Consider the following 24,931-nt stretch of genomic DNA (forward strand, 5'->3'; position numbering starts at 1 on the left):
TATACTCTTTTTATACTTTAGGTTGGTGAAGGTTTATAAAGCAAACAATAACAATAGTGCACACCGGAGTTCATGCACTAGTAGTCGTCCTGGAGGACCGCGCCAAAGATGCAAAGACACTCAGCCGGCTACATGAAGAACAGAAGACGTCCGGGACAATTCCAGTGTGAAATCTCTCATCTGATCTCCCTATCGCCCACACAGAGCCTGGCAGCAGTAGGAGCAGTGGGACCACCATTAAGTTGCTACTGCCCTGTCTTATTATGGGCACCACAACAAAGGACAAGTCAAGAGTATCTACTTGAACTGTGTAGATGGACTGTACAGCAATGGTGGCACGGGCTCAGAAGGACGCTGTCCCCACAAGAGTAACGGTCTGAGTGCAGCTACACGGGAGTGCCGGGGTTTATTTTAGAGATTTTTCACAGTCAAGATTAGGATAGAGCTAACTATATAAACCTGCAACCCCCAGGGGTGCTTAGTGGTCAGTGCAATAGTCCCTGGGGTCTGGTGGTTATACAGTATGTAACGATCCCTGGTGTCTGGTGGTTAGATATAGTTGTGTCTGGTGGTTAGATATAGTGATCCCTGGTGTCTCGTGGCTACATGTTAGGATCTCTGGTGTCTGGTGGTTACATATAGTGATACATCGTAATGAAAGAATGTCCGAGTGCACTCACCAATTCTGCAGAAAAGTGTTCCTTTATTCAGATCTTGTGCTTATAATAGCATAGTGCGAGCAGGTGGAGGACGCCAACACCTTCCACTAATGATGACAGCTGTTTCTGACTACTGATCGGCGCTTCCTCAGATCCCGCCCCTTCAGTCACGTCACATCATATAGTCGTAGATCGTGAAATGTCTGGATAGTGGGTGTTACAATGTGAGTTAAAACAAGAAAACATTACATTCATAAAAAGATATATCTAAGACAGGTATTTACAAGAACATGCTTAGGTCAGTACGGTCATTTAGACCCATGTGACCCTGTGCTTTTGTAGCGAGTATCCAGCGCGATCCACATTGGAGTAACTGCCGATTGGCATCTCCATTGCCCTTGCAATAAACACGCTGCAGCCCCATGAATTTGAGATCTTTTATATTACCTCTATGTTTATTGTAAACATGTTCTATTAATCGCGGGGCTCCCTCTTTCTAAGCTTTGTCTGATTGATGCACCACAGATAGCAGTATTTTCTATAGAGCACAGCTATATGCATGCGGCACGTGAGGCTAATTGTAGCCAGAGAAGCTTGAGTAGTGCCGACCCCCATTGCCTATTCATTGACTTTGTTAGATATAGTGATCCCTGGTGTCTGGTGGTTACATGTTAGGATCCTTGGTGTCTGGTGGTTAGATATAGTGATCCCTGGGGTCTGGTGGTTAGATATAGTGATCCCTGGTGTCTGGTGGTTACATGTTAGGATCCCTGGTGTCTGGTGGTTAGATATAGTGATCCCTGGGGTCTGGTGGTTAGATATAGTGATCCCTGGGGTCTGGTGGTTAGATATAGTGATCCCTGGTGTCTGGTGGTTAGATATAGTGATCCCTGGTGTCTGGTGGTTACATGTTAGGATCCCTGGTGTCTGGTGGTTAGATATAGTGATCCCTGGGGTCTGATGGTTAGATATAGTGATCCCTGGGGTCTGGTGGTTAGATATAGTGATCCCTGGTGTCTGGTGGTTACATGTTAGGATCCCTGGTGTCTGGTGGTTAGATACAGTGATCCCTGGGGTCTGGTGGTTAGATATAGTGATCCCTGGGGTCTGGTGGTTAGATATAGTGATCCCTGGGGTCTGGTGGTTAGATATAGTGATCCCTGGTGTCTGGTGGTTAGATATAGTGATCCCTGGGGTCTGGTGGTTAGATATAGTGATCTCTGGGGTCTGGTGGTTAGATATAGTGATCTCTGGGGTCTGGTGGTTAGATATAGTGATCCCTGGGGTCTGGTGGTTAGATATAGTGATCCCTGGTGTCTGGTGGTTAGATATAGTGATCTCTGGTGTCTGGTGGTTACATGTAATGATCTCTGTGTCTGGTGGTTATATGAAACGATCCCTGGTGTCTAGTGGTTACATGTTAGGATCCCTGTGTCTGGTGGTTAGATACAGTGATCCCTGGTGTCTGGTGGTTACATGTTAGGATCCCTGGTGTCTGGTGGTTACATGTAATGATCTCTGGTGTCTGGTGGTTACATAAAAAGTCTGTTGTGGTCACATTCAACACCTCCTGATGTCTACTGGGTACATGCAACAGTCCCTTGTGTTTGGTCTTTACAATTACAGTCCCTGGTGTCCGGTCAATACACTCAGTCATGCTGTCGGATGGTTACATGCAAAAATGTATTTTGTTTGGTGGTTATATGCAGCAGTCTTTGGTTTATGCTAGTTACACACTGCAGTATCTTGTGCATGCTAGTTATGTGCAACAGTCTCTGATGTCTTGTTACAATATATACTGCCATCTCTGGTGCATGCTGGTTACATACTGCAGTCCCTGGCGCATGCTGGTTGCATACTGCTATCTCTGGTGCATGCTGGTTACATACTTCAGTCTCTTGTGCATGCTGGTTGCATACTGCAGTTTTTGGTGCATGCTGGTTACATACTGCAGTCTCTGGTGCATGCTAGTTACATACTGCAGCCTCTGGTGCATGCTGATTTCATACTGCAGTCTCTGGTGCATGCTAGTTACAGTACATACTGCAGTCTCTGGTGAATGCTAGTTATGTGCAATAGTCTCTGATGTCTTGTCGTTACAATATATACTGCCATCTCTGGTGCATGCTGGTTACAAACTGCAGTCCCTAGTGCATGCTGGTTGCATACTTCAGTCTCTTGTGAATGCTGGTTACATACTTCAGTCTCTGGTGCATGCTGGTTACACACTGCAGTGTCTGGTGCATGTTGGTTATATACTGCAGTCTCTGGTGCATGCTGGTTACATACTGCAGTCTCTGGTGCATGCTGGTTACATACTGCAGTCTCTTGTGTCTGCTGGTTAAATACTGCCATCTTGGGTGCATGCTGGTTTCATACTGCCCTCTCTGGTGCATGCTAGTTACATACAGCAGTCTCCAGTGTTTGCTGGTTACATACTGCAGCCTCAGGTGCATGCTGGTTTCATACTGCCATCTTGGGTGCATGCTGGTTAAATACTGCCATGTCTGGTGCATGCTAGTTACATACTGCAGTCTGCGGTGTTTGCTAGTTACATACTGCAGCCTCAGGTGCATGCTGGTTACATACTGCAGCCTTAGGTGCATGCTGGTTACATACTGCAGTCTGCGGTGTTTGCTGGTTACATACTGCAGCGTTAGGTGCATGCTGGTTACATACTGCCATGTCTGGTGCATGCTAGTTACATACTGCAGTCTGAGGTGTTTGCTAGTTACATACTGCAGCCTCAGGTGCATGCTGGTTACATACTGCAGCCTTAGGTGCATGCTGGTTACATACTGCAGTCTGCGGTGTTTGCTGGTTACATACTGCAGCCTTAGGTGCATGCTGGTTACATACTGCCATGTCTGGTGCATGCTGGTTACATACTGCCATGTCTGGTGCATGCTGGTTACATACTGCATTCTGCGGTGTTTGCTGGTTACATACTGCAGCCTTAGGTGCATGCTGGTTACATACTGCAGTCTGCGGGGTTTGCTGGTTACATACTGTAGCCTTAGGTGCATGCTGGTTACATACTGCCATGTCTGGTGCATGCTGGTTACATACTGCAGTCTCCGGTGTTTGCTGGTTACATACTGCAGCCTCCGGTGTTTGCTGGTTACATACTGCCCTGTCTGGTGCATGCTGGTTACATACTGCAGTCTCTGGTGTTTCTGGTTACATACTGCAGCCTCAGGTGCATGCTGGTTACATACTGCCATGTCTGGTGCATGCTGGTTACATACTGCAGTCTCCGGTGTTTGCTGGTTACATACTGCAGCCACTGGTTGTGCCCAATGTCACGTAGAGTATTCCTTTTGTCTAGTTATTTTTAACTTTCCATTAAGATTTTGTTTCAGTGTTCTGATCTTCTGATCGGCCAAGTGTTTAGGTGATCCGACGGAACGATCCAATGGCCCCATGTCCCTGGTGTAAGTTATGGTGCACATAACATGAGTCCCTGTTGGCCGTTGGGTTACACACAATCAGAGCGATGAAGTACTGTTGGAGTGACATTTACATCTTATGACGACTTTGGGCATCTTCAGTCGTCGCCCTCTTTCCAGTCTTTTCGATCACGACCCAGAATAATCGTACAAAATATTAAAGATGATTTAGAGATGTAAAATATTACATTGCTGTGACACAAAGACTCTGCGGTGACTTTCATGTGCCCCTCTCCTTGGGGACAAAGTTCCATCAATCTTTATTCACCACTCACAGATGGTCGTGTTTCATGGGACCGGCGGCTCGTATCTTTTCCAATACAAGCGCTAATCAGCAAAAACTTTACCAAACAACAATCTGCGCCGGATTAATTAGGCGCCTTGTTTTCCTATGCATGAAATGTCTTGGTTTGTGTTCATAGGAAGAACATACTTCTCCATAATTCAGCGGGGAGTTCCCTTAGGATGTGATTGTGCATAATCAATGTGGTTAGTGAAGTGTTTCTCTAGAACTCGGCTCTCGAAACAATCCAAAGGCTGCTGCACCGTCTGAATCCATCAATGCCGGGTAAATGGATCAGACTTTATGCAGCTCTTCAAGGTCTATCGAAATATAACAGGCGCCGACGCATGAACTGGTATCCGCCTGTGTCTGGTGAATAACAGACCGTATTAGAGGGCAATGGAGTCCCTGATGGGTGTGATAGGGTTGATAGGGCATAGGACTAGTAGCATTGGGGTCAGAGATAAACAAATCAATAAAAAAATCTGTCAAACCCATTCAGAATTTCCCCTAAAATTTGGATTCATTCAGAAAAATCGCTCAAATATGGCGGCTACTATGTTAGTCATTAGAAGAAGGTGCTGACTAGTGTTTGGTGGACTTGCCAAAGTGTCAACGTTCTCCGAACCCAAAGACTCAGTGTTTGAGGAAGACTCAGCAGAGAGGAGGATGTCGTGAGAGTCCCAACCCAAGTAGTACTGTGCTCTCCTGGGAGGTTGGAGGATGAGGTAGAGGAATACTTAGAAGAAGAAGAAGAATACTAAGGCTGGGTTAACACTGAGTTTTTGCAATCCGTTTTTTTTTTTTTTTCAAAAAACGAATGAAAAACGGATTGCAAAAAACGGATGCATGTGCATTTGTGTGCATCCGTTTTGATCCGTTTTTCCATTGACTTCCATTATAAAAAAAAAAAAAAACGGATCCGTTTTTTTGACGGACACTATTGACACTATTTTTTTGTCCGTTAAAAAAAACGGATCCGTTAAACATATGCTGAAAACGCAGTGTGAACCCAGCCTTACAGAGGCGGAGAGGAGAAGAAATACATGATGTCACAATATACAACAATACCAACCAAAGATTCCCCTATAAAAAATAGGCCCCCTTCACAAAACTATGTCTAACAGTCACAGGGTTTATATACTGTTTATTCGTTTTTCTACTCTCGGATCCTCAGCCTTCTGACTAGTATCGTGGTTTATAGCAGCGCTTCTCAAACTGTGACGCGTGCCTCACTGGTGAGGCGCAGCTCGCAGTCTGGTGAGGCGCAGCTCGCAGTCTGGTGAGGCGCAGCTCGCAGTCTGGTGAGGCGCAGCTCGCAGTCTGGTGAGGCGCAGGGTCCCGGTCTGTGTCCGACATCGGCACACAGCAGGGACTCCAGGATTTATGACCTGCTGATTAAATACTTTTGTTTAGGGTGCCGGGACACTGCAATCACTCAGCAATGTCCCGGCACCTATCCCCGCCGCTGCGCTCACATCCTTCCCCCAGCAGCAGCTCACCAGCAATCTGAGGGGTAGGGGACTTGGTGAGGCTGCTGGAGGAAGGATGAAGTCGGAGGATCGGGCTGCCGGAACGGGGGCTCAAGGAGGATTTGCGGCAGCCTGGGGAGTCTCAGGCAGGCTGGCTGAGGTGACCGGCACTGGCGGAGAGGAGCTGCCGCGGCAGCAGGCTGCTATCCCCGCAGTTGACCGCCGGACCAGCAGGGCCTTCAAGAAAGTCAGTGGCTAAGGGGAGGTTGTGGTGCGCGAGGCTACCCCGCCGGCTCCTGCATTGGATTGTGGACCGGGGGATGGGGCCCCCCACGTCCTACGGCTGCCGGTGGAAGTGTGGTGCCACATCTGCCGGTCCACAATCCACTGCAGGAGCCGGCAGGGTAGCCTCGCGCACCACAACCCCCTCGCTGACCTGCTTCCCTTACCGGAAGCTGGCCAGACCCCTCTCAGTAATAGCACATCCCCCTGCCTCCCAACTCAAAATCCACCCCCCTCCACCTCTTCTCTAGCTCCTCTTTACCCCCGTCATCTCCTCTCTCCCCCTCCTCTCTACCCCCATCATCTCCTGTCTACCCCTATCATCTCCTCTCTACCCCCCATCATCTCCTCTCTCCACCTCCTCTCTATCCCCATCATCTCCTCTGTACCCCTATCATCTCTCTCCACCTCCTCTCTACCCCCCATCATCTCCTCTGTACCCCTATCATCTCCTCTGTACCCCTATCATCTCCTCTGTACCCCTATCATCTCTCTCCACCTCCTCTCTACCCCCATCATCTCCTATCTACCCCCCATCATCTCCTCTCTACCCCTATCATCTCCTCTCTACCCCTATCATCTCTCTCCACCTCCTCTCTACCTCCCATCATCTCCTCTCTACCCCCATCATCTCCTCTCTACCCCCATCATCTCCTCTCTACCCCCATCATCTCCTCTCTACCCCCATCATCTCCTCTCTACCCCTCCATCTCCTCTCTACCCCATCATCTTCTCTGTACACCCATCATCTCCTCTGTACCCCCAACATCTCGTCTCTCCCCCTCCTCTGTACCCCGTCATATCTTCTCTACCCCCATCATCTCCTCTCTCCCCCTCCTCTCTACCCCCTTTACTTCCTCTCTCCCCATCATCTCTTCTTTCCCTCCTCCCTCCCCCTCACCCCCTTCTTACCTCCTCTCTTTATCTCCCCCTTTACCTCCTCCCCCCCCTCACCTCCATTACCTTTCCCCCATCACCTCCTTTTTCCCTTCTCTCTCCCCCCCACCCTTTCTCTTGTCCTCTCCCCATCACCTCCTCTTTCCCTTCTCTCTCCCCCACACCCCCTTTATCTCCTCTCTCTTCATCTCCCCCTTTACCTCCTCTCTCCCCCTTAACCTCCTTTTTCCATCCTCCTCTCCTCCATAACCTCCATTTTCCTCCCCCTTTTACCCCCTTCACCTCATCTACCCCTTTACCTCCTTTCTCTTCATCTTCCCCTTCACTTTCTGTGGCTCAGAAGCTGGAGAAGAGAGGAAGACCAGCTCCCTGCCCAGATTAGGCGAGTATGACTTTTTTGTGTTATGGTGGGGGAAGTGGAACAGTGGGTATTGCTATGGGGGCACAGTAGGGCAGGGGGCATTCACTATGGGGCCACAGCAGGACACATTATTACTATATGGAGGCACAGCAGGGGGACATTATTACTATATGGAGGACACGGCAGGAGACATTATTGCTGTATGGAGGCACAGCAGGAGACATTATTACTATATGGAGGACACAGCAGGGGGACATTATTACTATATGGAGGACACAGCAAGAGACATTATTGCTGTATGGAGGCACAGCAGGGGGACATTATTACTATATGGAGGACACAGCAGGAGGTATTATTACTATATGGAGACACAGCAGGAGACATTATTACTATATGGAGGACACAGCAGGAGACATTATTGCTGTATGGAGGCACAGCAGGGGGACATTATTACTATATGGAGGACACAGCAGGGGGACATTATTACTATATGGAGGACACAGCAGGGGGACATTATTACTATATGGAGGACACAGCAGGGGGACATTATTACTATATGGAGGACACAGCAGGGGGACATTATTACTATATGGAGGGCAAAGCAGGAGACATAATTACTATATAAGGGTATAGCAGCGGGCATTATTATTGTATGAGTGTCACAGTCGGGGAATTATTAGTATATGGGGAAAAGCAGGGAGCTATTATGGGAATACCTACTACTTTGACAGTGCCAGGAACACTGCACATGCCAAATGTACAGAAATGGAGAAATGAGGGGAAAGGGAGCTACCCGAGAAGAGGAGGTTAAGAGTACAAATCATGCTAGTGTGTGTGTGTAAGCTGCCAGGTGGGTTATGGAGAAAGAAATGCTGCATTGTGGGGCTGGTATACAGGTGGAGCAGTATGTGGTGATGGGTTACTGCAGGTGGAGCAGTATGTATTTTCTGCACTGTGCCGATAGTTTACAAAAGGTGAAGCAACATTAATTTCTGCAGTTGGTGTTGTTTTGACGCTGCTCTGAGATATTATGTGCACTACATGGCGGTATCTGGTGCTTCACAGTTGTATATGTTTGTTGGTGAGGCCTGAGCATCAACATGGATTGCCGGGTGAGGCCCGAGAACAAGAAGTTTGAGAAGCACTGGTTTATAGCATATATCTCATAGGTGAATGATCATTGTAGAATCCCAGCTCTCCGCTAATCCAAACCGTTCTGCATCACAGATGTCTGTCTGTCGCCCATAGAGAAATGGTTTCCGCGTTGCTGTCATGTTACATACATGGCTGATCTCACATACAGGGTTCAGGCTCCGGCTCGGGGGGATTTGAAATATTTATTCCTGGTCAGAAGAGGCCGGGGAGCGAGGCGCCAAAGGGCAAATGGAGGCGAGATGGTTCAGCAGCCATGTGGAACCGTGTTAACCCCGAATCACAATTCACCGGAACGACATCTGCAACAACGTGACACCAAATATATGTGAGGAAGGATAGACGTCTGCAACAACGTGACACCAAATATATGGAAAGATAGACGACTGCAACAACGTGACACCAAATATACGGAAAGATAGACGACTGCAACAACGTGACACCAAATATACGGAAAGATAGACGACTGCAACAACGTGACATCAAATATATGGAGGAAGGATAGACGTCTGCAACAACGTGACACCAAATATATGTGAGGAAGGATAGACGTCTGCAACAACGTGACACCAAATATACGGAAAGATAGACGTCTGCAACAACGTGGCACCAAATATACGGAAAGATAGACGTCTGCAACAACGTGACACCAAATATACGGAAAGATAGACGTCTGCAACAACGTGACACCAAATACATGTGAGGAAGGATAGACGTCTGTAACAACGTGACACCAAATATACGGAAAGATAGACGTCTGCAACAACGTGACACCAAATATATGTGAGGAAGGATAGACATCTGCAACAACGTGACATCAAATATACGGAAAGATAGACGTCTGCAACAACGTGACATCAAATATATGGAGGAAGGATAGACGTCTGCAACAACGTGACACCAAATATATGTGAGGAAGGATAGACGTCTGCAACAACGTGACACCAAATATACGGAAAAATAGACGTCTGCAACAATGTGACATCAAATATACGGAAAGATAGACGACTGCAACAACGTGACACCAAATATATGTGAGGAAGGATAGACGTCTGCAACAACGTGACACCAAATATATGTGAGGAAGGATAGACGTCTGCAACAACGTGACACCAAATATACGGAAAAATAGACGTCTGCAACAATGTGACATCAAATATACGGAAAGATAGACGACTGCAACAACGTGACACCAAATATATGTGAGGAAGGATAGATGTCTGCAACAACGTGACACCAAATATATGGAAAGATAGACGTCTGCAACAACGTGACACCAAATATACGGAAAGATAGACGTCTGCAACAACGTGACACCAAATATACGGAAAGATAGACGTCTGCAACAACGTGACACCAAATATACGGAAAGATAGACGTCTGCAACAACGTGACACCAAATATATGTGAGGAAGGATAGACGTCTGCAACAACGTGGCACCAAATATATGTGAGGAAGGATAGACGTCTGCAACAACGTGGCACCAAATATATGTGAGGAAGGATAGACGTCTGCAACAACGTGACACCAAATATACGGAAAGATAGACGTCTGCACCAACGTGACACCAAATATACGGAAAGATAGACGTCTGCAACAACCTGACACCAAATATATGGAAAGATAGACGTCTGCAACAACGTGACACCAAATATACGGAAAGATAGACGTCTGCAACAACGTGACACCAAATATACGGAAAGATAGACGTCTGCAACAACGTGACACCAAATATACGGAAAGATAGACGTCTGTAACAACGTGACACCAAATATATGGAAAGATAGACGTCTGCAACAACGTGACACCAAATATACGGAAAGATAGACGTCTGCAACAACGTGACACCAAATATATGGAAAGATAGACGTCTGCAACAACGTGACACCAAATATACGGAAAGATAGACGTCTGCACCAACGTGGCACCAAATATACGGAAAGATAGACGTCTGCAACAACCTGACACCAAATATATGGAAAGATAGACGTCTGCAACAACGTGACACCAAATATACGGAAAGATAGACGTCTGCAACAACGTGACACCAAATATACGGAAAGATAGACGTCTGTAACAACGTGACACCAAATATATGGAAAGATAGACGTCTGCAACAACGTGACACCAAATATATGTGAGGAAGGATAGACGTCTGCAACAATTTGCATTAAACATTAAAACATCCTAAAATTCTGCAGTTTTTACTAAGATCAGTTATTAGCAAAGATAACACAGGTTCCCTAGCTGATAATAAGCAGTGATCAGAGCTTAGCTCCCTGCACTCTAATCTCTGCACAGGTCACAGAGCATGCACACTACACTCTCCGATAGAGGTCAGCAGGTGATGCTATAGCTCACCCCCTCTTGCCTGCACACTGATCTCTACACAGGTCACAGAGCATGCATACTACACTCTACGATAGAGGTCAGCAGGTGATGCTATAGCTCACCCCCTCTTGCCTGCACACTGATCTCTACACAGGTCACAGAGCATGCATACTACTTTCTCCGACAGAGGTCAGCAGGTGATGCTATAGCTCACCTTCTCTTGCCTGCACACTGATCTCTACACAGGTCACAGAGCATGCATACTACACTCTCTGATAGAGGTCAGCAGGTGATGCTATAGCTCACCCCCTCTTGCCTGCCCACTGATCTCTGCACAGGTCATAGAGCATGCACACTACACTTTCCCTTACTAAGTAAAAGATAACATTGTCAGAGAGGCTGTTTTGTCCCTGATTATTTCCCCACCTCCACCCTATATAATAAAGTTACTATGCAGCGGCCGGCTATGCTGGTATCATGTATTAAAGCTAAATCTTTGCTTTATACAAGTCTATTGATTCCTATTTCTTCCCGATTGGCTTTTGTTTCCATGTCAACCAATTCCACGAGTTCTCCGATCCTGGCAGAGGATTACAGAGAGGAGCTGATTATGATACGAGACATCACAACATGCGCCACATCAATCTCCATAAACGGTAACCGTATTGGGGGGACGGTAAGCGGCAGCCAGGACCCTATAGGATACGGCCCGATGACTAGAGAGCTCCGGTAGAAATTGATGGGCGATCCTCCATCCGACCTCCGGTCATTTGCATATATATAGCTTTTAAGATTCGCTCTAATTTGCCATTTGTTTTCTCTCTGAATAATACTTAATGCCCAGACATAAATCACAGAAATATGACACGCAGATATATTAACGTCCGTCCGGCCAGAAAGTATGCTTTCCCGTGTCGCCGCAGAACGCGCCACGCAGCTAAAAATAAACGGTTAAAGGTCCGGGCTAAACATTATGTACAAATGATTCATTTCCATAATTTCATGTAACAGTTTGTGCCCTATAAACCTACAATCTATTCTCCGAGACTGAGAGAATGTAGGATACAATGTATCAGCAAATATGGAGCAACATCTGCGGAGCCTCATTACTTCACCACCGAAAGGACGCTGAATTATTTCTGATATCGAGAAGTGGAGAGGAGGACGAGGGGAGACGCTCCATGGAGACGGCCAAGACTGCCGGCCCCGGGAAGAGATCAATCCATCTCCTCCATGGATGGCGGCAACATGTGCAAAGCTTCGGCTCTGCAAGGATCTCAGCAGCTGAGGACCACAAGTCTCTTAAAGGGGCACTCCGACTAAAATCTTTTTTTTTTTTTTTTATTAACTTTCAATTTTTCAATATATAGATTTGTAATTTACTTTTGTTTACAAATCTCTAATCTTCCAGTACTTATCAGCTGATGTATGTCCTGCAGGAAGTGGTGTATTCTCTCCAGTCTGACACAGTGCTCTCTGCTGCCACCCCTGTCCATGTCAGGAACTGTCCAGAGCAGGAGAGAGTTTCTATGGGGATTTGCTGCTGTTTTGGACATGGAAACAAATGCCTGGCAGGCTGTATCTGTAACAATGTAGTTTCTTTGCAATGTCAGGAGGAATAACCACATTTTCTAACATGGACAGAGCTGGCAGCAGAGACCACTGTGTCAGACTGGAGAGAATACACCACTTCCTGCAGGACATACAGCAGCTGATAAGTCTTGTAAGACTGGAGATTTTTAAATAGAAGTAAATTACAAATTGAGATAACTTTCTGAAACCAGTTGATTTGACAGAAAAAGATGTTCGCCAGTGTTCCCCTTTAATGTTGTAGGAGATGTATAGAAGGATTGATGCCTCCCAGCAGCTATGTCACCAAGAGGAGGACCTCCATTTATATCTATGGGGCGCTCTCCTCTATGTCTACAAAGAAGCCGAGTCCTTCAAACACGGCGGCAAAGCGACTGGAAGAAAGGTAAAGTTTATCTAACGTTCGCCCAGACATCAAACTTCCCATTTATTTCATCTTGTGCAAACATTTTGGCATTTAGGAAAGGATTACACGTCCCAAGGCAAACAGGGTTCAGACTGCGAACGTGTTTGGCTCAAGCTTTTCTCTTATGTCAAGATGTTTTACCAAGATGAAGGACGAGAGAAGATTTACTTCTGCAGGATTTCTGTGGAGCTGCTTCTCTTTAAGCTTCTCCGGTGGATTGTCTGTGCCCAGAGAGCCGGAGAAGTCGTAATAGTAACATTGGTGCGTGCCATCAACTGATAAGCACCGGGACATCTGGAAGATGTGGTGGAGATGGATGGAGGGAAGAGCTGGGGGTATGAGAGGTGACTGGGCGAGGGCATCACCAGCTGTGAGACTGGCAGAGGGAAAGAGAGTTGTGATTTAGGAGTCTCACTCTAGACTGGGAAGAAGCGCGGTCAGATGGAGAGAACAAGGGTGGAGTCTTCCTCCTGGCGGATCGCCATTTTATAGAACAAGAGCAGAGAGAAGTTGGTGCGAGGACTATTGGGTGAGCACATGCTGAGAGGTCGCCTATGGACATGGTGCAGTGTCCCACTACAAAACCTGCCTCCAGGATGGATGGTGGCAGTCAGGTCATAATGTAGTGTGGTCTCTCTGGCCTATGGGTAATGTATACATTGTGCTGAGTGCTCCTCTACTGTGCTGCCATCTAGTGGAGTTACTGAGGGTCTCTTTTCGTGGACGACCTGCCTCTTTCTGCCTAGGGGCTTATTCACAACTCCCGTGAAGCTGCGGATTCGTGATCAAGGACGATTTTAGGACCCGTTGAACCTTATTTGTCTATTCAGATGAACCGTTCCTCAAAAAAACAAGATATGTCCTAGTGAGGAGTGGGATTGCTGCACAGATTCCCCAATAGAAGTCTGCTGGAGAAGTGTAGCATCCGTGGAATCCCGGGAAAACACTGATGTCATGGCACCAGTAGGAAATTGGGTGGGTGCGGGTGGTGGCAGCTGCCCCCGAGCCCCCACAGGCAGGGGCCCCCTGGTTATTAGCAGCCTGTGACTCCCTGGCTCCCCTATTCTGCCGCACCTCACAGGGGCCCCCGTTGCTGCACTGACAGCCTGCTCAGGGGTCAGCTGACCCAAGGTGTTGGCCATGACAATTATTCTTGTGTCCAGAAGCGTTCTACTTCTAGCCACAAGAAGCCCCTCCCTTCCCCTGCGTCATGGCATACACGTGATGTCACGCACACGCAAAGCGGGGAGAGAGACGACACCGGAGGCCTACAGTACCGAGCACTAGGCTAGCTAGCCGACCTAAATCACAGTCCTTAAAAATCACTGGACATGTGACTGAAGCCTAACAGACACTGTGGATAGACACCATGTAATGCTTCATCTCGCCTGTGGTGGCGCTATGGAAACTGTAATCTTACTGCCAAGCTTGCCTGCAGCTCCAAACTGACCATAGAGGAGAAGGACGTGTGAGATCTGCTTGTTGTTCCCTTTCAGAGAGCAGAGACCCCTTGGATGTGGAGCCGTGCTCGCGGGGGCTCGACGTGACTATTTCATGATGAATCCGTAAACCAGATACAACAACAATGCGTGGAGTATTTGCTTTACTTATCTCCATTATGAAGTCCTTCATTCTCCCTCCTCTATAATCCTTTCTATTCTTTCCCAGTAATCAGCACAATACGTAAACGGCACGCCGCGCTCCTCTAATTAACAATGTGCCGCGCCGTCGTGTTTACCTGAGAACGTTATATAACAAAGTAACAATGGATCCGGAACATGGAGACAATGAGAAAAAAATCCCCATCCAAAGAACAGGTGTAAAATAAGCCGCTAAGCCAAGCATCTGTCACCTTGTAATTACGGGGAAAGGTTTCGCTAACTACGGTAAGACGGCTGATAAACTCCTCCATAAACACTGTGGAGATGGGGAACGCTGTGCGCAAATATCACAAGGCAACGAGGCGTACTGAAAGGTGGAAAGATTATAACTGTAGGGGAGCTCGAAGCAGGTCCCGTATCCAGAAGCCAAACCAAAACCCAGAAGGAAGCAAAACCTCCCCCGACTATGTGCTGCTCATAATAATGGAGAGGTCGCCGGGCTCCGGTAGGTTTTAGGGCCCGGTTGCAGCTGCCACTTCTGCTTCTTTGCCCAAATCTACTGTAGTTTGTGTAAAGGCCCTATTACATGGAACGATCAATAATCAATGTATTAGTTTAGCTCCTAGAACGCTGCTATATACTATGGGCCACCCAGACGATCTAGCAATCACCCGGGCAGGCCCCCCACCCTGTAGATTGTTCCCCTTTAAATGCGGTGAATATTTATAAGGTCAGGATGTATAATCTGAGCCGGAACAGAACATTGGCTCTTTGTTTCAGATACAATGAATCACATCTAATACATTGATTTTTACACGGCTTCGTGGTGGTGCCAGCGAGCGCTGAACCAGCTGCTTATCTCACTTGAGTAAATTTACTATAAAGAGTCTCAGCAAACAATGGTCCCTGTCAGTGTGCGGCGACGTCCATGTAACGGCCCCTCATAGAGCGCACAGATCCTGCTCGCTGAGCTGTGTATGATCAGTCAGTGACCGCCATTCATCCAGACCAGACATTTAATGGGACATTAATTCACCCTGCGACACAAATTATTTCTGTTGGGACAATAGAGTCTTGTGCCGTAATGAGACTTATATGAGACAACGAAGCAGAAAGAAATCCCCTCCGCTCCTTCTGCTCCTTCCTCCCAGATATTAGGTAATCGGTCAAAGTCACTGAAACAAAACAATCTTCTTGGTTACAATTCTCAGTAGAGGCACAAAAACTTAGTGGTTACATTCACACCAGGTGGCGCTAGACTCTGAATATTTTCCAGAAATACAATATTAAAGGGGTATTCCACTCAAAAAAAAACTTCTGATATGTTGCTGCCCATGGTGAGACTAACAATTCCTTCCATACTTATTATCTATTCAGTATCCTTCTCCCAGTTCTCAGCTGCTGCTTTCTACTGCAGACACAAAAACCTGTGTGTGAGCTTTTCTCTCTGTCTCTCCCTCCTCCTGAGACAGCTGATGTAAACAAGTCCCTGGCAGGCTGTATCTGCAACATTGTAGCTTCTTTGTAATGCTGGGAGGGTTAATCACAGTGAGTTCATTATCAATTTGACCTCAGAAAAACCCTCAGCATTACAAAGAAGCTACAATGTTGCAGATACAGCCTTCCAGGGACTTGTTTATATCATCGGGGGGATGAGGGGAAGACAAATTTTTGTGAGTGAGGGCCCGGCTTTAACAACTAGAGTTGTACCAACGCTAGCAATGGTGTAAGCCACACCAGGGAGCGGAGTCTATGGGGCCGCTGGTCTTCACCAGTGCCTGCCACAAGGCGGCACTGGCTTGCTGCGGCAGGCGACCATCGGGTCGCTACCCCTGGCTAGGCTTGCTAACGGCGGTGGGCGAGGTGCAACTGGAGACACGTGGGCAGGCTGTAACACAGCATGGCTGGAAGCGCAGGCAGCAGGAACACAGCGGGGTTCAGGGCTGGTACCTCAGACCGCAGGGAACCACTGGCAGGGGTCACAGGGAGGAATCACAACCAGGGGACCACAGCCAGGAATAACGGGCAGGAATCACAGAGAGCTGGGACCACACTTTGGGAAGCATGCAAAGTCTTCAACACTAGAGTCAGGACAGGACAGGAGTGTATAGGGAAGGTGCGTAGGGGCATAACCAATTAGGGATGTACTGTCCCTTTAAATCTCACGGGGCCAGCACACACACCCTGGAAGTCGGGGACGTGCGTTCCGGCGACAAGGGGCAAGAGAGTGGTCAGGTCAGTTAGACTGCGGGGGAGCCAGCGTGCAGGCAGAACCGCACCCCGGCATTAATGAGCGGTGTCCACCGCACGAGGGGCAGGAGAGGAGCAGGGGCGGCCGCGGCTTGTAACACAAGTCACAGCTGCATCTGTGACACCGGCTGCCCTCACCCTTCATGACGGACTGCAGCGATCGCAGCATTTTTGCCCAATTATTAATTTATTTCTGGGATTCCGTCATACATTTTTGGTAGATTAAAAGGCCCCATTAGGAAGTACACCTGTCCCTGAAATAAAGCAAGCCCTTACATAGCCCTGTAGATGGAGAAATAAAGGTGAGGAGGAAAACAACAAAAGTGAAAAAAAAAAGAAAATTGGAGCGGTCATTTAGGGCTGGGTCATGAAGGGGTTAACTGGGACTGTGTGATTACTGGAGTGCACCTATACACTACAGGGACACAGGCCTCCTTTAACAGGCGATTGTTTGGGTCCCAGGGACGGCATATCCCACTCTGAGCCCGGTGACAAGTCCCGCAGCCCCAGCTAACACCCCCCATGGGAGACCACACGACTATAATACAGTATAATGAAGGGAATGAGGCTCCCGGCTCGGGGATCACTGCCCTCCACTAATTATACTGCTATAGGTTCCTCATATATTTGCCGGTAATTGCCGGAATTCCAGATAATTAAAGATATTGATTCCAATTCACGGAGCTAAATGTTGATCATTACGGGAGAGTTCAGGGTCGGGGCCGTTTCTTGACCTCAGTCAAATGAGCGTGAGAAATTATAGTCGCCAATCGTGATGGTGACACGTAATAACGGGAAATCTTTACTTCTAATGGTTTAACCTTTCAGCAGAAAACAAAAGACGACGACACTGTCTATCTAGTTGACCTTAACATTGTTATTATTATATATTTTTTTTACACCGTGTGTCCGTCCCAGGCAGGTTTACATCCACTTACTAAGGATTTACCAACCACATCTGCTGGGAGCTTTATCATGTATTGTAGTGTTAGAATTTAGTTTTTTAGAATATTTTTGATGTTTTTTTTAATAATGTGGGCATGCTTTACAACTAACAGTCTATACAAGCCTGCCCGATCCCTGCAGCTGGCGTTATGGTGTCTCCTGGGCCCCAGTGACCCCTCAGCCCGTGATGACCCACCTCTGCCAGTGATTGGTTTTGTGGGCATCTCCTGCAGGGTAAACACCATGGAGGACATTCATTAGGTCCGTCCTTTTCTGCGCCAGGGGGTAAAAATCTCCCTGCAGCGCCGACAGTACGGAGATTTATGTACAGACGCACTGTGTGCGCCAGGAAACCAGCTCAGGGCTGGCGCAGGTTTCCTTATCATTTGTCGGCGAGAAAAATGATAAATGAAGCGGACCCCGAGTTCGCACCCCCCGTTCCACTCCCCTTCCTGCGCCCCCTAGCAAAGCTGGCGTAAAACGGCCAGATGCAAATATTTATTCGCAAAACGGACATTTGCGAAAAAATGTATTCACATTTGCCCATTTTAGGCAAAAAAATACAACTTTTTCCTCCATGACTTGACACAAAGTCACATGGTTCTGAAGTGGCCATTGAAGTGAATGAAGCTAAATTGCAATACCACACACAACCTGAGGGCAGGGGGGCACTGTTTTTGCAAGAAAGTAGCATCGGCTATTAAAGAAGAATGGCCGCTTCGTCCCATATGTTCCATTGAAAGCAAATATTAACAAACTGAGACTTTATCTCATTCTTCACAGATTCTATGAAATCCTCAATCATTGGAGAAGACAATCATGGTGGAATAGATGATGGAAAAAGAGAAAGAGGCTCCGCAAACACCAAGATGGATGGAGGTGATCAGTGGATTCAGGATGGGTTGTAGCTATACATCACCCCTTAGGTAGCAGAGTAACCCCCTGCCGTGGAATGATAGAAGATATAGGTCCAATTGCCTCAGGACTCCCAAGACAGTGATCTATGGAATAAGGAATGATCAAGATGACAAGACATCCTGGAGCAATAGTCTGCATACAGTCAGGGTTGTGATGGCTGCATATAATGATCCATGGATGAGGGGTCAGGATAGCAGCCTGCGCGCATTGTGGGGAGACGTCGCTGTTCATCTTCCTTTTTATTATGTGCATTAACATTGTTTGTTACATTGGCATCAGCATCATAGGAACTAACCAGCTAAGAGCTTCAGCAAGTTTACTGCAGGTTAAGTAAAACACCCGCCCTGTCATCTCCGTCAATTTAGCGCAGCCTGTTATCCCTGAAGAATGGTAGCGGTTCTAGTAGGGACGGCTGAGGACGCCGCTCACTTAGCCATTATTTTCCATTACTCGGCATTAATGTGAAGCCGCAGTGTGTTTTTATTCCAGGAAATTGCTGTGTTTTCTTTTTAGCCGCGTAATAAATGTCATCGGTAATTAGTAAAAGCTGAAGAGCTCTAATTCCTAACAAAGAATTATTAAGTGAGAATACGCAGAGCCATCCGACTGCGGCTCAGGTCCTCAGCAACAAACCGAGGCAATAAAAGGAGGAGAAAGAGAAGAAGGAGAACAGCGACGGGTAATAGAAGGAGGGAGAAGGAGAACAGGGACAGGTAATAGAAGGAGGGAGAAGGAGAACAGGGACAGGTAATAGAAGGAGGGAGAAGGAGAACAGGGACGGGTAATAGAAGGAGGGAGAAGAGAAGGAGAACAGGGACGGGTAATAGAAGGAGGGAGAAGGAGAACAGGGACGGCTAATAGAAGGAGGGAGAAGAGAAGGAGAACAGGGACGGGTAATAAAAGGAGGGAGAAGGAGAACAGGGACGGCTAATAGAAGGAGGGAGAAGAGAAGGAGAACAGGGACGGGTAATAGAAGGAGGGAGAAGAGAAGGAGAACAGGGACAGGTAATAGAAGGAGGGAGAAGGAGAACAGGGACAGGTAATAGAAGGAGGGAGAAGGAGAACAGGGACAGGTAATAGAAGGAGGGAGAAGGAGAACAGGGACAGGTAATAGAAGGAGGGAGAAGAGAAGGAGAACAGGGACGGGTAATAAAAGGAGGGAGAAGGAGAACAGGGACGGCTAATAGAAGGAGGGAGAAGAGAAGGAGAACAGGGACAGGTAATAGAAGGAGGAAGAAGGAGAACAGGGACAGGTAATAGAAGGAGGGAGAAGGAGAACAGGGACAGGTAATAGAAGGAGGGAGAAGGAGAACAGGGACAGGTAATAGAAGGAGGGAGAAGGAGAACAGGGACAGGTAATAGAAGGAGGGAGAAGAGAAGGAGAACAGGGACAGGTAATAGAAGGAGGGAGAAGGAGAAGAAGGAGAACAGGGACGGGTAATAGAAGGAGGGAGAAGAGAACAGGGACTGGTAAAAGAAGGAGGGAGAAGAGAAGGAGAACAGGGACGGGTAATAGAAGGAGGGAGAAGAAAAGGAGAACAGGGACAGGTAATAGAAGGAGGGAGAAGAGAAGGAGAACAGGGACAGGTAATAGAAGGAGGGAGAAGAGAAGGAGAACAGGGACAGGTAATAGAAGGAGGGAGAAGGAGAACAGGGACGGCTAATAGAAGGAGGGAGGAGAGAAGGAGAACAGGGACGGGTAATAGAAGGAGGGAGAAGAGAAGGAGAACAGGGACAGGTAATAGAAGGAGGGAGAAGAGAAGGAGAACAGGGACGGGTAATAGAAGGAGGGAGAAGAGAAGGAGAACAGGGACGGGTAATAGAAGGAGGGAGAAGAGAAGGAGAACAGGGACAGGTAATAGAAGGAGGGAGAAGAGAAGGAGAACAGGGACAGGTAATAGAAGGAGGGAGAAGGAGAAGAAGGAGAACAGGGACAGGTAATAGAAGGAGGGAGAAGGAGAAGAAGGAGAACAGGGACAGGTAATAGAAGGAGGGAGAAGAGAAGGAGAACAGGGACAGGTAATAGAAGGAGGGAGAAGAGAAGGAGAACAGGGACAGGTAATAGAAGGAGGGAGAAGAGAAGGAGAACAGGGACAGGTAATAGAAGGAGGGAGAAGGAGAAGAAGGAGAACAGGGACGGGTAATAGAAGGAGGGAGAAGGAGAAGAGGGACAGGTAATAGAAGGAGGGAGAAGAGAAGGAGAACAGGGACAGGTAATAGAAGGAGGGAGAAGAGAAGGAGAACAGGGACAGGTAATAGAAGGAGGGAGAAGGAGAAGAAGGAGAACAGGGACGGGTAATAGAAGGAGGGAGAAGGAGAAGAAGGAGAACAGGGACAGGTAATAGAAGGAGGGAGAAGAAGAATAAGGAGAACAAGGACAGGTAATAGAAGGAGGGAGAAGAGAAGGAGAACAGGGACAGGTAATAGAAGGAGGGAGAAGGAGAAGAAGGAGAACAGGGACAGGTAATAGAAGGAGGGAGAAGAGAAGGAGAACAGGGACAGGTAATAGAAGGAGGGAGAAGGAGAAGAAGGAGAACAGGGACAGGTAATAGAAGGAGGGAGAAGAGAAGGAGAACAGGGACAGGTAATAGAAGGAGGGAGAAGAGAAGGAGAACAGGGACAGGTAATAGAAGGAGGGAGAAGGAGAAGAAGGAGAACAGGGACGGGTAATAGAAGGAGGGAGAAGGAGAAGAAGGAGAACAGGGACAGGTAATAGAAGGAGGGAGAAGAGAAGGAGAACAGGGACAGGTAATAGAAGGAGGGAGAAGAGAAGGAGAACAGGGACAGGTAATAGAAGGAGGGAGAAGGAGAAGAAGGAGAACAGGGACAGGTAATAGAAGGAGGGAGAAGGAGAAGAAGGAGAACAGGGACAGGTAATAGAAGAAGGGAGAAGAGAAGGAGAACAGGGACAGGTAATAGAAGAAGGAGGAAGAAGGAGAAGAAGGAGAACAGGGACAGGTAATAGAAGGAGGGAGAAGAGAAGGAGAACAGGGACAGGAAATAGAAGGAGGGAGAAGGAGAAGAAGGAGAACAGGGACGGGTAATAGAAGGAGGGAGAAGGAGAAGAAGGAGAACAGGGACGGGTAATAGAAGGAGGGAGAAGAGAAGGAGAACAGGGACAGGTAATAGAAGAAGGAGGAAAAGGGAGAAGAAGGAGAACAGGGACAGGTAATAGAAGGAGGGAGAAGAGAAGGAGAAGGAGGAGAACAGGGACAGGTAATAGAAGGAGGGAGAAGAGAAGGAGAAGGAGAACAGGGACAGGTAATAGAAGGAGAGAGAAGAAGGAGAAGAAGGAGAACAGGGACGGGTAATAGAAGGAGGGAGAAGAGAAGGAGAAGGAGAACAAGGACATGTAATAGTAGGAGGGAGAAGGAGAAGAAGGAGAACAGGGACAGGTAATAGAAGGAGGGAGAAGGAGAAGAAGGAGAACAGGGACAGGTAATAGAAGGAGGGAGAAGGAGAAGAAGGAGAACAGGGACAGGTAATAGAAGAAGGAGGAAGAAGGAGAAGAAGGAGAACAGGGACAGGTAATAGAAGGAGGAAGAAGGAGAAGAAAAACAGGGACAGGTAATAGAAGGAGGGAGAAGGAGATGAAGAACAGGGACAGGTAATAGAAGGAGGGAGAAGGAGAAGAAGAAGAACAGGGACAGGTAATAGAAATAGGGAGAGGGAGAAGAAGAAGAACAGGGACGGGTAATAGAAGGAAGGAGAAGAAGGAGAACAGGGATGGGTAATAGAAAGAAGGAGAAGAAAGAGAAGAAGGAGAACAGGGACAGGTAATAGAAGGAGGGAGAAGGAGAAGAAGAAGAACAGTGACAGGTAATAGAAATAGGGAGAGGGAGAAGAAGAAGAACAGGGACGGGTAATAGAAGGAAGGAGAAGAAGGAGAACAGGGATGGGTAATAGAAAGAAGGAGAAGAAAGAGAAGAAGGAGAACAGGGACGGGTAATAGAAGGAGGGAAAAGGAGAAGAAGAACAGGGATGGGTAATAGAAGGAGGGAGAAGGAGAAGAAGAACAGGGACGGGAAATAGAAGGAGGGAGAAAGAAGGAGGGACAGGAGGAAAGAAAGAGAAGAAGAAGAAGAAGAACAGGGACGGGTAATAGAATGAGGGAGAAGGACAAGAAGGAGAACAGGGACGGGTAATAAAAGGAGGGAGAAAGAAGGAGGGACAGGAGGAAAGAAAGAGAAGAAGAACAGGGACGGGTAATAGAATGAGGGAGAAGGACAAGAAGGAGAACAGGGACGGGTAATAAAAGGAGGGAGAAGAAAGAGAAGAAGAACAGGGACAGGTAATAGAAGGAGAGAGAAGAAAAAGAAGGAGAAGAACAGGGACAGGTAATAAAAGAAGGGAGAAGAAAGAGAAGAACAGGGACAGGTAATAAAAGGAGGGAGAAGAAAGAGAAGAAGAACAGAGACAGGAAATAAAAGAAGTGGAGAGAAGAAGGAGAAGAAGGGTATTGGGTCTGTATCTTGCCATTAGTTGTGAGCTGTTACATTTTTTGTGTTTTTGTGTGTTTGTAGTTATAAGCCATAGCAATGTGCTCCTGCCTAGTGTGAATGGCTGACCAAATTTGTTTTTTTATCTTTATAAGTTCAGGCCATCTATTGGTTGGTTTACTTTACAAAGTTTTGGGGCAATATTTTAGCACAATGTAAGTCACAGCCCGTTGTCTATTTCATTGTGGCCAACAAGGGAGGATATAAAAGGCCCTATTACACCAAGCGGTTATCGGTCATATTAAAGATCATCTGGGCCGCCCCTCCCGCAGCTGCCCACCCACCCCCACAATCTTACCCACTCGCTGTCAGCACGTGTAATATATATATCAATCTGCTCAGCTCCTCCTGCTCTATAACAAGATGGCGTTAGATTAGATATCATTGTCTTGGTGACAGGTTCCCTTTAACATGAGGGGGAGGTTTCTATCAGTCTTCCACTTTGCCTATACACAGGATCTTGCTAGCTCTTCACTAAAAGTTGCTCGGCACTTCATAAGTTTGATTCTTTTTAAAGGAGTTATCCAGAAGTAAACTTGGCCGCTTTCTTCAGACAGGTCATCCCAGTTTGAATGTAGTTTTGCAACTTTAGGTTTAGGTGAATGGAACCGAATTTTACTAGCACACAGTGTACAGAAGAGAAGCCATATTGGTAGAGGGAGATTGGGGCCACCACCACACAACATCGTTTTTTTTTGGCTGTCTGACTTCCAATTTTTTGGACTGCCAAAATTTTGGACCAAATTAATGGCTGCTATTTGGGTGGTGGTGGCCCATGAGCCCTGAGTGCTCCCCCTGCCTCTTTTCCTTCCCTTTAAGCTCTGTGGGGAGGGGTCCTTGTACAGGTTCTCCGTTCCTCCTATAACTTCATACACCTGAGCAGCAGACAATAATCCACCCTACGAGCCCCGGCGCTGAGTTTGCAGTTAATGTTGTTTTTCACCAGCTGCTTCTAATGAGATTTCACCTAAATTCTCACATTTTTAATTAACTTGTTTCTTCTTCTACGTTTCCACCTTCAACGACCTACTTAACCGCAGCCTGCGAATGACAAAAGTTTCGCTAAATGTTTCTGCCAAGTAAAAAGGCTTAGACGACAAGAAATATAAATCCTCTCCCTGACAATGAGTCTCCATGCAGACAAAAGAGCAAAAGGGAAAATTGCAGGGAAATCTGTCAAACAAAAGACTCGAAACTGCGGTTCTGTGATAATCCTGAACTAGATTCAAAAAGTCACTCTGTAGCCCAAAAATCCAAGACTTTGGCATCGGAAAAACTTTGTGAACCAGAATGGACTAAATTGACAAGATAATAGAATTGTACGCGTCTTGAATCTGTTTTTTCAAAAGAATTTGATTGATGGGTCAATGAGTCTAAGGGGTGGAGCTATCTCTAAATGAGTCTAAGGGGTGGAGCTATCTCTAAATGAGTCTAAAGGGTAGGCCTACCTCTAAAGGAGCCTAAGGAGTGTGCATATCTCTAAATGAGTCTGAGGTATGGGATTATTTCTAAATGAGTCTAAGGGGTGTGCCTATCTCTAAGTGAGTCTAAGGGGTGTGCCCATCTCTAAGCGAGTCTAAGGGGTGTGCCTATCTCTAAGTGAGTCTAAGAGGTGTGCCTATCTCTAAATGAGTCTAAGGGGTGGGCCTATCTATAAATGAGTCTAAGGTATGGGATTATCTCTAAATGAGTCTAAGGGATGGGCCTATCTCTAAGTGAGTCTAAGGGGTGTGCCTATCTCTAAGTGAGTCTAAGGGGTGGGCCTATCTCTAAATGAGTCTGAGGTATGGGATTATCTCTAAATGAGTCTAAGGGGTGGGCCTATCTCTAAGTGA

At 47.1% G+C, this 24,931-nt stretch overlaps 1 long non-coding RNA gene across 1 annotated transcript in view; it reads right to left on the reverse strand.

Annotated features, from left to right (window-relative positions):
• Window positions 1-749: 749 nt before the first annotated feature.
• LOC138801710 (uncharacterized) overlaps window positions 750-24,931 on the reverse strand; it is a 49,240-nt gene continuing 25,058 nt past the window's right edge. Inside the window, exon 3 of the long non-coding RNA XR_011364648.1 lies at window positions 750-862. This is a non-coding gene — a long non-coding RNA (uncharacterized lncRNA). The remainder of the gene's footprint in view (window positions 863-24,931) is intronic.

The sequence above is a fragment of the Dendropsophus ebraccatus genome, chromosome 9, assembly GCF_027789765.1.
Source record: "Dendropsophus ebraccatus isolate aDenEbr1 chromosome 9, aDenEbr1.pat, whole genome shotgun sequence".
Lineage (NCBI taxonomy): Eukaryota > Metazoa > Chordata > Amphibia > Anura > Hylidae > Dendropsophus > Dendropsophus ebraccatus.